The sequence below is a fragment of the Callospermophilus lateralis genome, chromosome 8, assembly GCF_048772815.1.
Source record: "Callospermophilus lateralis isolate mCalLat2 chromosome 8, mCalLat2.hap1, whole genome shotgun sequence".
NCBI lineage: Eukaryota > Metazoa > Chordata > Mammalia > Rodentia > Sciuridae > Callospermophilus > Callospermophilus lateralis.
Genome location: NC_135312.1, coordinates 31,614,760 through 31,627,017, shown reverse-complemented (window position 1 = coordinate 31,627,017; position 12,258 = coordinate 31,614,760). Strand labels below are relative to the sequence as shown.

General features: G+C 42.6%; 1 protein-coding gene across 10 annotated transcripts in view; it reads left to right on the top strand.

Moving 5' to 3' along the window:
* Apbb2 (amyloid beta precursor protein binding family B member 2) overlaps positions 1-12,258 on the top strand; it is a 331,462-nt gene that overhangs the window by 116,590 nt on the left and 202,614 nt on the right. For 7 of the 10 annotated variants that reach the window (XM_077110214.1, XM_077110217.1, XM_077110219.1 and 4 more), the window contains one exon: positions 9,063-9,176. The exons of the other annotated variants lie outside the window; for them this stretch is intronic. The gene's annotated coding sequence lies outside the window, so the exon portion shown is untranslated. The remainder of the gene's footprint in view (positions 1-9,062; positions 9,177-12,258) is intronic. 10 annotated transcript variants of the gene reach the window in all.

Sequence of the window (12,258 nt, the reverse complement as noted above, 5' to 3'; positions counted from 1 at the left end):
TGTCACTTTAGATCCTGTCACATGTATCGTGATCATAATTATGTCATTGTTATGTATGTGGCCTGTCAGCTGGTGTTCTTGGCATGGGACGGCTACAACTTGTCAGAAGTCCCCTTGCCCCCAGTTATGATAACTGTAGATCTCTTCTTGAGCTGGGTAGTTTCTCCAGAAAAGACTTCCAGTCTCCCGGCTGGGCTAGGCTGTGTGACCCCATCAAGGGCAGGACCCGGAGCTCTCCACTCAGTGCAGACCTTCCTGCTGTCCTCTTTCTCAATTGGCACCATCTCTCAACCACTGCTCCGTAGCCTCCCCACTTCCAGATCCTTCCTGGTTTGACCTTTGCTGAGAACAGACCTGTGTCTCCTGCTGCAGTGGACAAGGGCACTTAGCAAGCCTCCCAGCTAAGAAAGGGTATGGAGATTTACTACCAAAGACTACTTGCAGGCATTCCCCCTGCTTTCAATGCCACCTCCACCTGTCCCCACCTTACAACCTGCACTTCGGCTGTACTGTGCTGTGACTGGACTTGCCTGAGGTTCTGCACCCCATCTTGGCTGACTACTTCCTGATACTTCAGTCTGTAGACATTTAAGCTCTCTGTGTCCCTGCTTTGAAAATCCATGCATCAAAGCCCCATCTGCTCTCCATTTTCTAAAAAAAAATATATATATTTCTATTAATTTTGTTTCCTTCCTTCTTTGGTGCTTCTGAATTTATCATTGACCTTTCCTTTGTGTCATTTAGTGGAGTTTTAGGAGGGAATGGAATTACTGAAGCATGTGATGATCATCTGTCACATGTAACTAAAAATCAAATTCATTTTTGAGATTTACTTCCATTTGGATACATGGTTGTCTGGTCCATGGAAGAAGAATTAATTTGTTTCCTCTCTTCACTTTTATTCAGAGACTGTTATTCTCATTGTCAGAATAAACCGAAACCAAGTGAATGTTGTTATGATTTCTTAGTTTGAATGCATTCTAGGAAAAAGGGTCCTTATTTAACTCTGTGAATTCTGAGTCTGATATCAAACCCAGGCACAAGCGTAACACCATACTTCCAACGTTATAAGGATATGGCCTCCGTTCCCTGAGGGTTTCCACAGCAATAATTCTGTTTGTGTATGTCTTTCTTAAATTCCTTTTTTTTTAAAAAAAATATTTTCTAGGTGTAGATGAACACAACACAATGCCTTTATTTTTATGTGGTGCCAAGAAATGAGCCCGGGTCCCGCCCGTGCTAGGCGAGCGCTGTACTGCTGAACCACAATCCCAGCCCTTAAATTTCTTTTTTCTTTAATATTTATTTTTTAGTTGTAGTTGGACATGATACCTTTATTTATTTAATTATATGTGGTGCCGAGGATCGAACCCAGGGCCTCACATGTGCTAGGCGAGCGCTTCACCATTGAGCTACAACCCTAGCCCTTTCTTAAATTTCTTAATAGTTTGACTGGAGTTGTATCTAGACTGGAAAAATAAACTGTTTTCTAAGAACTACTCTGTCCAGTTGTCCTCAGCTCTGCAGGGAACCGAGCTCTCATTAGACTATGGAGGAATGTTGGATGGCAGCATCCTTCCCCATTTCCTATGATAAAATTATTCTTGCAAGATTCAGGTTCTGTAATATGCCAAAGGCTTACATCACTGACTGTGTAAACACCGCAGCAGAATCAGGGCCAAACTCCATCTCTCCTCCAACTATTTTCCATGAATTTCATTACAGCTCTAATTTTAAGAATAGCAATTGATTTTTTGATAATGTTATATCATTATTAAGATGTTTCAAGGATTATTGGAAAGTTACCTTGGCCCTTATTCAACCATTGTAAAAGGGCAACCAGTGCAAATCTTAGAGGTTTTTGCATCCTGAAATATTTCAATGAAGATAAGGGGATCCGATCTGATTCCTAACCTAGAATTTACAGAATGCTTTCTTGAAAAAATTACCTTCACATGGTATATTAATATATTTTCTTTTAAATTTCAGATGCCTTGTGTTTTTTGTTGATAAATGAGAGCAGGAGTCTGGAAGTTCTGGGAGGGAGCATGGCTATGTGGGGATCCTGTTGTCATCCTGATGAGAACCAGGACTCCTGCTGTGTGCTGAGGCTAACTAGAGGTGTCACTGCCTCTGAGCAACAGGAAGAAAGGACTTCTGTCCTTAAAACCAAAAATAGATGCTCTTTCTCATTACCATAGCTCAAATGATCATCTTTTTTAATGAGATGGGCACATCCCTGGTGGTGTTCACAGATTTAATGATCAGATTACTTAACGCAGAGCTTGCAGGGAAATGGCCCTGGCTAGACAGATGATGGGAATTTTACTGGAACCTAAAACAACAACTTTATTTCCCCTTTCTTTCTGCAACTTTTTTCTAATTCCTTTTATTTGCCTTTTTTTTTTTTAATCTTTGATGATTCTTAAAGGGATTTATCTGTCTTATTTTGAGCTGTTTGGGTGGATTTACTCATTTCTTACTATAACTTAGCTTCAAAAGATTATTAGTAGGGCTGGGGATGTGGCTCATGCGGTAGCATGCTCGCCTGGCATGCGTGCGGCCCGGGTTCGATCCTCAGCACCATATACAAACAAAGATGTTGTGTCCGCCGAGAACTAAAAAAAAAAAGATTATTAGTAGAGAAAATAGTTATTTCCATGAAGAATCAAATCTGTCATAATTTAGGTGTACTGAAATTAGTCTAACTTGCTTTAGATAACTCTGAAGAATTTCATGTTCTGTTTCATGCTGCTTGCCTGATTTTAGAAAGTTTCTAAATTGCTTCTTTGCTAATTTTAGAAAATTGTGTTTCTGAAAGTGAAGCAAGAGAAAATAAAGAGAAGAAAATAGATGTAATTCGAAGGAAATAAAGTAATGTTATGAAAGTGCCTTGTAAACCATTAAATAGCAGATATGTAAGTTACTGTTATTGCAAGGGTTACATTTTAAAGGGAAAAAAGAAAAAAAAAAAAGATTCACAATGATCCTATAAGGGAAAATAGAAAAAGAAAAAATCCTAATGGGGAATTTTGCAGTCTATTTTTTTTTTCATCTTGAAATGTAGTAGTACTTAAACTTCCTATTTGAGCAGTTATGGACATAATATTTATTAGCCAAAAGCAATGTTCTTTCAAGGATAATTTGGAAAGAGAATCCTATATAGGATGGTGGTAGTCATAGAGAAACCACTAGACCCTCAACCTTCCCAGCTCTGAAGACCTGTGTCCTGGGGTTATACACCATTTCCCTTTAAGGCTTAGTTCATGTTTGTCTGTCTGTGGAGCCTTTCATTTTGTTCTCATTCAGCCCTTTGCAAGGTAGGTATCATGCACTGGCAAAGCCCTCCCGCTCCAGGTTTTGAGTTTGGTTCACATTTCCATAGACAGTTCAGAGCAACTGGTTGTGTTTCTGGAGTCTCTGCCTATTATATTTCAGTGTGAATAACAGTGGTCACTTACAGATAACACCCCCAGGGCATGGTTTCAGCTTGGCTGTCTTTGCGCTACGGGACTTCATATGAGTGCCACTTAAGCAATGCTATTTGAATTCTTGAAGAACCAAGAAATAAACAAAAAAGCTTCTCAGAAGCCCAAGTGTGTGTGATCAGAGTCTGTGCCCCATGCCCTTCAGATCTTATCTGCAACTTGGAATTTTAAGTTTAGTTCTCTTAGGTTTCATGATTTTATTTGGCTTCCAAAATCATAGCTGACTTTAATGGAAAAGTTGCAGAGACGAGATGTGACTGTTTAGGCAAGGGAGAGGAGACAAGCAAACCGTGAAAGGCAGATGGGGAGGGTCCCCTGAGGCCCGTAGCCATTGGCCTTTGCGTGGAGGCACAGACACCCCTGAGACCCAGAAGGTCTGACCTTCAATAGGGAGGTTAAGCCCGTTACCAGCAGCACACACTTAAAGCCGACTGCCCAGTCTGAGTCTCGACTCCCTTTTGTTCATCTTCCACTCAGATCCTGCCTGTGCTTGGCTGCAGGTCTTGACTCTGGACCCAGATCTACAACTTGGATTCACCTTTGGTTCTCCAAGTGTGTTCTGTGCTTTCCCCAGGGTCTGAGCTCCAGCAGTGTCTTCCTTTTGATTCTCCATGTGTGCTCTGTGGCTTTTTGGTAGGAACTTTATATTCAGTCCTCTCTCTGGTGTTAATACCCAGCTCCTACCTAGTCATCTCTGGTGGTTGACTTTAAACCCGTTTACTATTTACATGGGTGGTTCTTCAGCTATTATGAAAATCTTGATCGTACTCAATGTTTTATTCTTTAAGACTCCCCCCCTCCTCTTTTTTTTTGGGGGGGGTGGTCAGTGCCTGGAATTGAACCCAGGGCCTTACACATGATAGGCAAGTGCTGTACCACTGAGCTACATTGCCCACCCTTTTTGTCTTTATTCTGAGGTAACCTCTCACTTAGTTGTCTAGGTTGGCATCAAACGTGTGTTCCCCTGCCTCAGCCTCCTGAATAGTTGGGATTACAGGTGTCTTCCACTGTTCCCAGTTCTCCTTGAGATTTCTAAAAAAGCAGAAATTAATACTGTTTTATAAAGAAGAGAACATTGTAATTTAATGAGTTACAGAATATATTATTTTTGAAGAGCATAAGCAACCACAGCTACCTTACAGCACCTTTAATATGAAAAAATGTTGCATTAAGCAAAGTCATTTTTAGAAATTTTGTTTACAGATTCATGTTTTGGTCTATAGCACCAAATACTTAAGCAGAGTATTAAGATATTGCAATATCTTAAAATAGTTAGATGAGAGTAATAGAACTAGTGGCTGCTGACATGAAATGTTTGTTTTGGAAAGAATTCTTGGCATTTTTTTGCCCTGCATCAGCATATATAAGAATTTGTAGGAAAGAAGGAAAGCACTAATGTATTTGTTTTGAGGATTAATGACCTTGTAGAGGATTAGTGGGGGTGAATATATTATGGATGGTACCATAAATATAGTAGTTAAAAAGCTGCACACTAAACACTTCGTGGACTGGCAAATGTTGATGACTTGCATTTAAGTGAACATGTATTGTTTATCTCTTTACATTCTCAAAAATACAAAGAGGAATGATAGTCCCCCAAATTTATTTTGTTCTCAAGATACTGCTGATGAGATGGACAGAATCAAATTCCATGTTTTCAGGATCAAATTACTTTTTAACAGCTCAGAAGAAAAGTCACATAGTACATACTCCTAAAAAAAAAAAATCACTCTCATTTTTAGAAACTATTATTGAACTTATTTCCTGACAAATAGTATAATGTATTGCTGTGTAAAATAGAAAATATGCAGTTTGCTCAGTGATGTCTCAGGGCTCCTATATTAAAAGAAATGTAGTGGTGGGCATCAGAAATGTATATATTGGGGCAAAGACGTGGGCCTGAAACCAAGGTGAGTTTTTGGGGCAGTGAAGCCTGATGATCCATTGGTGTTCATCTTGTTGCTCCAGTGGGTTGAACCTAAGAAGGCCGCCTTGTGCATGAGCATGAGGAGAAGCACCATGCTGCTAGGCCAGCGAGGCTCACAAAAGTGACGGATGGGGCAAAGTTTTCATGAGCTCCCAAATGTTGGCACCTACCTGTTTCCCCATTTAATGGGCCTCCTGGTTTTCCTAATTTCTGAAACCTCCAACTTATGAATTCATGAAGATTTTCTTCTGTGAAAAATAAATGCAGCTGAATGTGATTTACAGCTTTGCTCTGAGTCAGGGTAGAGCAGGAAGATACCTCTGTGGTCACCATTTAATTGGCCTTCTTACCTCTTAGTTGTGAAAATTCTTCACTCTGTACCGGTTTATTGATCGGAGTCCACACTTATTGACCTGCCCATGCCCCCAGGGAGACAAAGATGAATGGCCCAGTTTGTTGACATCTGATGCCTGGCTGACTTCAATGAAAATTCCAAAGATGGCCTAGATCTCACTCACTAACACAGAGACAAACCGTGAGGCAGCCCAAGGGTTTTTGAGATCTGCCCGGTGGACATAAAAGCTGCTTTTCAAGGTGTTGTTCCCTGCATTTGATTTCTAAGGAACTATGCTCCTTTTGCCATTATTGGAATATCTTCCAAGACCTAAGTCAGTGCACCCTATTTTTCTGGATTCATCAAAACCCCAGGAGGAAAAGTATGGAGGAGCCTGAAGTGGGAAGGTCTGGCTGCTGTCTTAGGAGGCACTTCGCTAGGTCATCCAGGGGCAGGGGCTGCTGCAGGCTCCACTCTGCCTTCCTCCTCGCCTTAGCTTGCTGGTGTCTGCCTCCCTCTCTTGTTCATGCTAGGAGGGAATCTGTGAATTGGCACATCTCGAGGAGGCTTTATAGGATGGTGGTAATGGTTTTGCTTAATGAAAGTATATGCAGACCTTTGGAAAGTTTGCACCCGAGACCTGAGATCATTTGGGGACAAGCCTGCTTCCAATCTTTTGTTTATATACTTTTTTTTTTTCTTTTTGATACCCTGTTATGAGTGTTTACCCTTTTCCACTTTATATGTACTGGTATGTGTTTGTTGACCTTAAAACAGGATTGGACTGCTTTGATTTTTTTTTTTTTTTTTTTTTGGCAGCGGAGGGGTAGCATGCCAGAGACTAAGAATCAAGATCTATATCCTCAAAGTATTTGCTTGTCACCCTGAAAGAGCCTTGCTGTCTCTTTTCAAGAATGTTAATGTCATTTGGTTTATCGCCACCCACTCCCCAGTACTATTAATTGTGAACTGACTATAACTAGATCTCACCTCTGTGCTCCTTGTCACACCACAGGGTTGGGGATTCTCCTCCTTCTCCACGGTCAGCCCCTTGGTCTGTACTCCGGACCTTTCTCTGGGCCTCTTGAGATCTGATTAATCCTTCCCTCCTCCCTCTGGTACTCCCCTCTGCCTTGCCCTCCCCAGTCCCTCAGTCCAAGGGAATGTCCTTCTCTGAGCACATAAGCTCTTGGGAGCCATCCATCTCCTTACCCTGCTCTGTCAATCTGATCTTTCTGCCTCCTCCACCACTTCACTGAAATGGTCCTCGATCAAGGTGACCTACCAGTGATTTCTTAAATGTCAAGTCCAGTGCTATATTTTTCATTTTTTTTTTTTTATCTTTCTCACCTCTTTGTCCCCCATGGTACCTCTCTGCCATTCTTGGTTTTCTTCAAAAGATCTTTTCCTGCTGCCTGTTCTGTCGTTGTGTTCTCTAGGGCTCTGCTTATGCCAATCCTGTAACCTTCTCACCCAGCTGTGTTCCTCCAGGGACACCCCCTGCTGATGGGGTCTGTGCTGCTTTCTGGGTGAGAACCCCTTATGTGCCTTTATGTTTTGCTCAGATTTCTTCCCCACCTTCTCACCCAAGAATATCTGGATATGGGATGGGGTTGTGTCTCAGTGGTACAGCCCTTGCCTAGAATGTGTGAGGCACTGGGTTTCACCTTCAGCACCACATAACAATAAACAAAATAAAGGTGTTGTGTCCATCTACAACAACCACCACCCAACCCTCCCCCACCCCAAAAAAATATCAGGGTACACTCTGCCTGACTCTTCTACACTCTAATATCTAATGCCTCAAACTAAACTTTTGTCTTCCTTATTCCTTCAGTTGTCACTACCATCCATCCATGTAGAGTCCGCCATGTTGTTCTGCTTTTAGCTTCTGGGTGTTTCCAAGTACTAATTCTTCTTTTGCATTCCCCGCCTCCTTGTACTGCCCTGCTTCTCCACCCTGCCTCTCTGATGACTGAAACAACCAAAGGGGCCCCACCGCACACCTGTTCTCCTCTGGCCCCTGCAGATCCACCCAGAGCAAGGACTGCTTCTGAAACAGACTAACCCATCCGTGGTTGTCTACAACCAGGATAAAGTCAGCCCCTGCTCCCTGCCCTGCCCCAATAGATGAACAAGGCTGCGCTCTGACTCCAGGCTTCCTCCTGGCCTCACGCTGCGGCTTCACCTACTCCATGTAGTTTCTAACCTCTGCCTTTTCCATTGTCTTGTCTCCCAGCCTTGGGATGCACAGCTATCCCATTTTCCTGGAAGAATACCTGACCTCTCCATTTCTGGGCTATGTACCCTGGCTTGACACAAATTATCCCATTCATTCAACTGCCCCATGGGACCCAGTTTATGTGTGTCCCTTGGCCCCACTAGGCTTCACTTTCCTTAGAGACAGTGATGGAGGCCTTATTTTTCTTTGTAGCTCAGGTGCTTAGTACAGTGCTTGACATATTCAGTGGGGTTTTTTTTTTTAAAGCTAAAAATTTACAATGACAGCAAATCAGTTTGATGTCTATGAAAATGGGCAAAGTGATCTATGCAAGGCATTACCTTTGGAAGGGGACCATTAAGGGGCCTCTGCTATGCAGAATTTATGAAAATTAATTGAACTGGCACTTGTGTGTGTGCTTTTTTATGTTTATATTTCTTTTTAAATTTTTTATTCATAGATGGACACAATACCTTTATTTTATCTATTAATTTTTTTTATGTGGTTCTGAGGATCAAACCCAGTGCCTCACACATTCTAAGCAGATGCTCTGTCACTGAGCCACAACCCCAGCCTCATATTTATGTTATAGTTCTATGATAAGTTTTTTTTTTTTAAATTACTTTGCTGTGTAACCTCTCCAATGCAGAAAATCTCCTTCCTTCTTTTTAAGCTTTTAGAGGATTAACAGAATATTAGTGCAGGTATCACAATAAAGAGCCACACTAGTGCTGTCCCTTGACATGAGGAAGAATGAGATGAAGAGGTATCAGGGAAATGTGGGTGGGATCACCCAGACTTCTAGAGAGGGCCACTGAGGACCAGCCTTGGCCGAGGGACCTGGGGTGGCCTGCCATTCTGTCACACTCTGGGGGCACATGCTCATCACCAGCAAGCCCCATGTCTGCCTGTAATGACAGGAGACTTCATCTCACATTCACATTGACCATGAATAATTCATAAACATGGCTATCTGGAAATTTGTGGTCATCATTAGCATTTTAATGAAAAAAAATGTGATCATTATCCTAAGTCTCTGTTTTGTTTCTCTCTCTCTTTCTCTCTCTCTCTTTTTTGTCTTCCCCACCACAGCTAACCAACTCAATATTTCGTGAGTACTTGGAGCAGTTGAGGTCCCTGCTAATGTGCTGACTGTCACTATGGGCAGATGGTACCTGGAGGTTCACTGTCACCCAGGCAGCTCATGTACGTAAGGGTTTGTGTGCTCATTTGTGCATGTGCCCTCTCCCTCCCCCTCCCCCTGCCCTCCCCTCCCCTCCCTTCTCTTCTCCATTGTAGAATATTGCAGGGTAGGAGCCTGAGCCAGTGAAGGTTTATAAGATTTAAATGAGAATATTTAGAAATGCAGGACAATGAATTGCTCTAGGGTAGGTTTTTGATGGTGAGAAATGTTATTTAAATGAGGATTTTCATGATCAAGCGATCCTGTAAAATCAAAAGATCAGCCACCTCCCTTTTCTGTTTCTATGCGCCCCATTCCCAGACAGGCTTTTTTTTTTTTTTAAGTCTTTTCTTTTTTTCCTCACAACATATGTTAGTGTTTGAAACGATAGTAATGCCATAAATTAGAAACACATACTAGTAATTGTTTTTATTCCTCTGAAATTAAAAAAGAAAAAAAAGAAATTAGTGGATCCAGAGAAGTGCCCTGGGTCTTCCTCTGTTCTGGGTGCATCCTCTGGAGAGCCTTGGCTATTTTCCACATTCTCCAAAGGAGAATGATGGCGGTTCCCTCTGATATGACTTTTCAGTGCCTCAGGACACTGGGTTCTTCCAGCAGTCTTTCTGGTGGTTGTGGTTCTTCTGTTTGTCTCTACCCTTAATCAATTTAGGAAAAGAAATTCCTTCCCATCTCAGGTCTCCTTCCCTCACATAAAGGGCGGTTGTCTCATTTACTGTTTTTGTTCCTTGGGGCTAGCTGTGTGGATAGTCCTTTGTTTTTCTTGCTTCCTTTTGCAGCTTCTGGAACTCTGGCTTCTCCAGGTGTAAGGAGGGCCATTCCCCACAGGGCTTTTGCTCCCATTGTCTTTCTCTGGTTATGTCTATTCATGTTCACCTTTCGTTCCTATTTCTTTATACAGCTCAGGGTTTCCCTTCATAGAAAAGTCAGAAGCACACTCAAGCGCTCACCCGGACAATTGCTTATAAAATGAACCAGATGGAGGGCAAGTGCTTACGACAACAGAGCCGGGATTCAGATCAGCTTCCAGCATGAAGGCCGGCTGTGTTGAGGTTAATTCAACCCTAGGCTTTAGTCTCTCCAAGGGCATTACTGTTTTACTCTAGAATCAGCCATTTTCTTAGCATTACAGAATTAAGTTCACACCTGCATACTGTACACTAGCGGTGGGTGATCGATGGCCCATGAGCCAGATCCAGCCGGTACCTGTTTTTTGTAGAAGCTGAACTCATTTTATTTTTATATTTTAAATGGCTACACTGACATAATCCCTGTTTTTTTCCCCTTATGGCCTTTAAGGCCTAAAATGTCCGTGATCCCATTTGGAAAAATTTGCCTACTCTGCTGTAGAGGAAAGCTGGAAGGCTTGCTGCAATGGATCCATGTGACTTGTTAGTATTTGACGTATAGAAATGCTAAATTCGCATGGTTCATTCTAATATATTTTGAAGAAATTCTAATTTCAGAATGGTTAGGATTCTAATATGTGGGCTCTTGGAATAGAAGAGCTGACTTTTTATCTAGGAAATTCACACATATGGACATCTTGGGGACTCGCCCATCCCCTGTTAGCCAAGTATCTTTCCAGAGCTACCTGGAGGGCTCTAAGGTAAGCTGTGCCTTCCAGGAGTTTCCAGGAGTTCTTCTTTCCCACCTGCTTACTCTTACCAAGAGCTCTCTAGGAGAAAATTTTCCTTTCTTACCCTTCCTTGGGCCTGACACATCTGGCTGTCCTTAGATTGGAGATGGCTCTGATCACTGCCTGAGGCCTCTGCTGAGGTGGTCACTTGCACCTGCTTTTACCTGGGAAGAGGGCGTGGCTGTGTCTACCTGGGAGCATGTGTCCTAGTTCCTGGAATGTCATTCCCCGGAACTAGAAGGTAGCCCGGCCCTGCTTGCTTTCAGTGTTGTTCATCCTTAGCCTGATCTGTTGCCACCATCATTTATTTTTGTGTGGATTGTTTTGGATTCTTTCTCTCCCTCCTTTGGACCTCATTTCTCTAGACTGTTCAATAAGATTTGCTCCTTGAAACTGCAGCCATTCTTAGCTGTAGAGGACTTTAACCTCAGCTGCTCTCACATGAGACAAGAAAGCTAGGATGACTCAGGGCCTCTGCGCCAGGCCCATTTCTGAACAGGTCACAGTGTACCCTGAAGAAGGGAAAGTATTTCAGGGGAAAAAAAAATCTGTAGAGTTATAATTTTACCATCAGTGTGGTCAGAGCCGTGAGTGAAGGGCTGGCAGTATGCACTGCTGCACTCTGGGTTGTTTTTGAGGGTATCAAATTTGAGCTTTGATTTTCTTTTTGTTGGGGGATCACCATTGCCTTTCAGTGCTGTCTTCTTGCGGGACAGGGTGCTGTTCTTTGATGGAATGTGAAATGGCATCCAGTGAGCACCAAAATAAGTAAATAGCTGGAGCTGACCTTTCCAGCTATTTACTTATGTAAATAAGTAAACACTAGCCTATGTACAGATACTTAGGCTAGTGTTAAGGCTGGAGTTTTGAAAGTATTCCAAGAATTGCTAATAAAATTGCATCCTTGTTTATTTTTGATTGTACCTATTTCTTCCCTTGAGTTATTCCTGCTCTGACCTTGGCCGTCAAGGTCTGGCCTGGTTCAGTAGCTTCCCAATCTGGCCTGCAGCCTTTCTGCATACACATTTGGTTTTGCAGAGTTGCCAAATTAATCCACTGAGGAACATCTCTGATCACACCACTCTCCACTGATTTGGGCATCCCCACTGGTTCAGGGGCTCACTCCATTTGAGTCCTCCACATGTTCTTTTCCCTTCCCTTTATTATTAATCCCCCTTCTCATGAGTAATAATTGTTATTTTGTTGTTTGCTTTATTACCAGTCAATCGATGTCCCATGCCAGCCTCTGTTGGCTGCTCTGCCACACACACCCTTGCTTTAGGCTGCTCCCTCTCTAGAATGCAGAGCCATCCTTTTTCAACTGCTAAAGTCCTGTGCTTGGTTTAGGGTGCAGCAGAATGTCCCATATTCCTAGGGAGCTTTCAGTTCTGCCAGCCAGGAAGCACAGGCTCCTGCAGCTCCATTTAAGAGACTTAATCCCCTCCTGA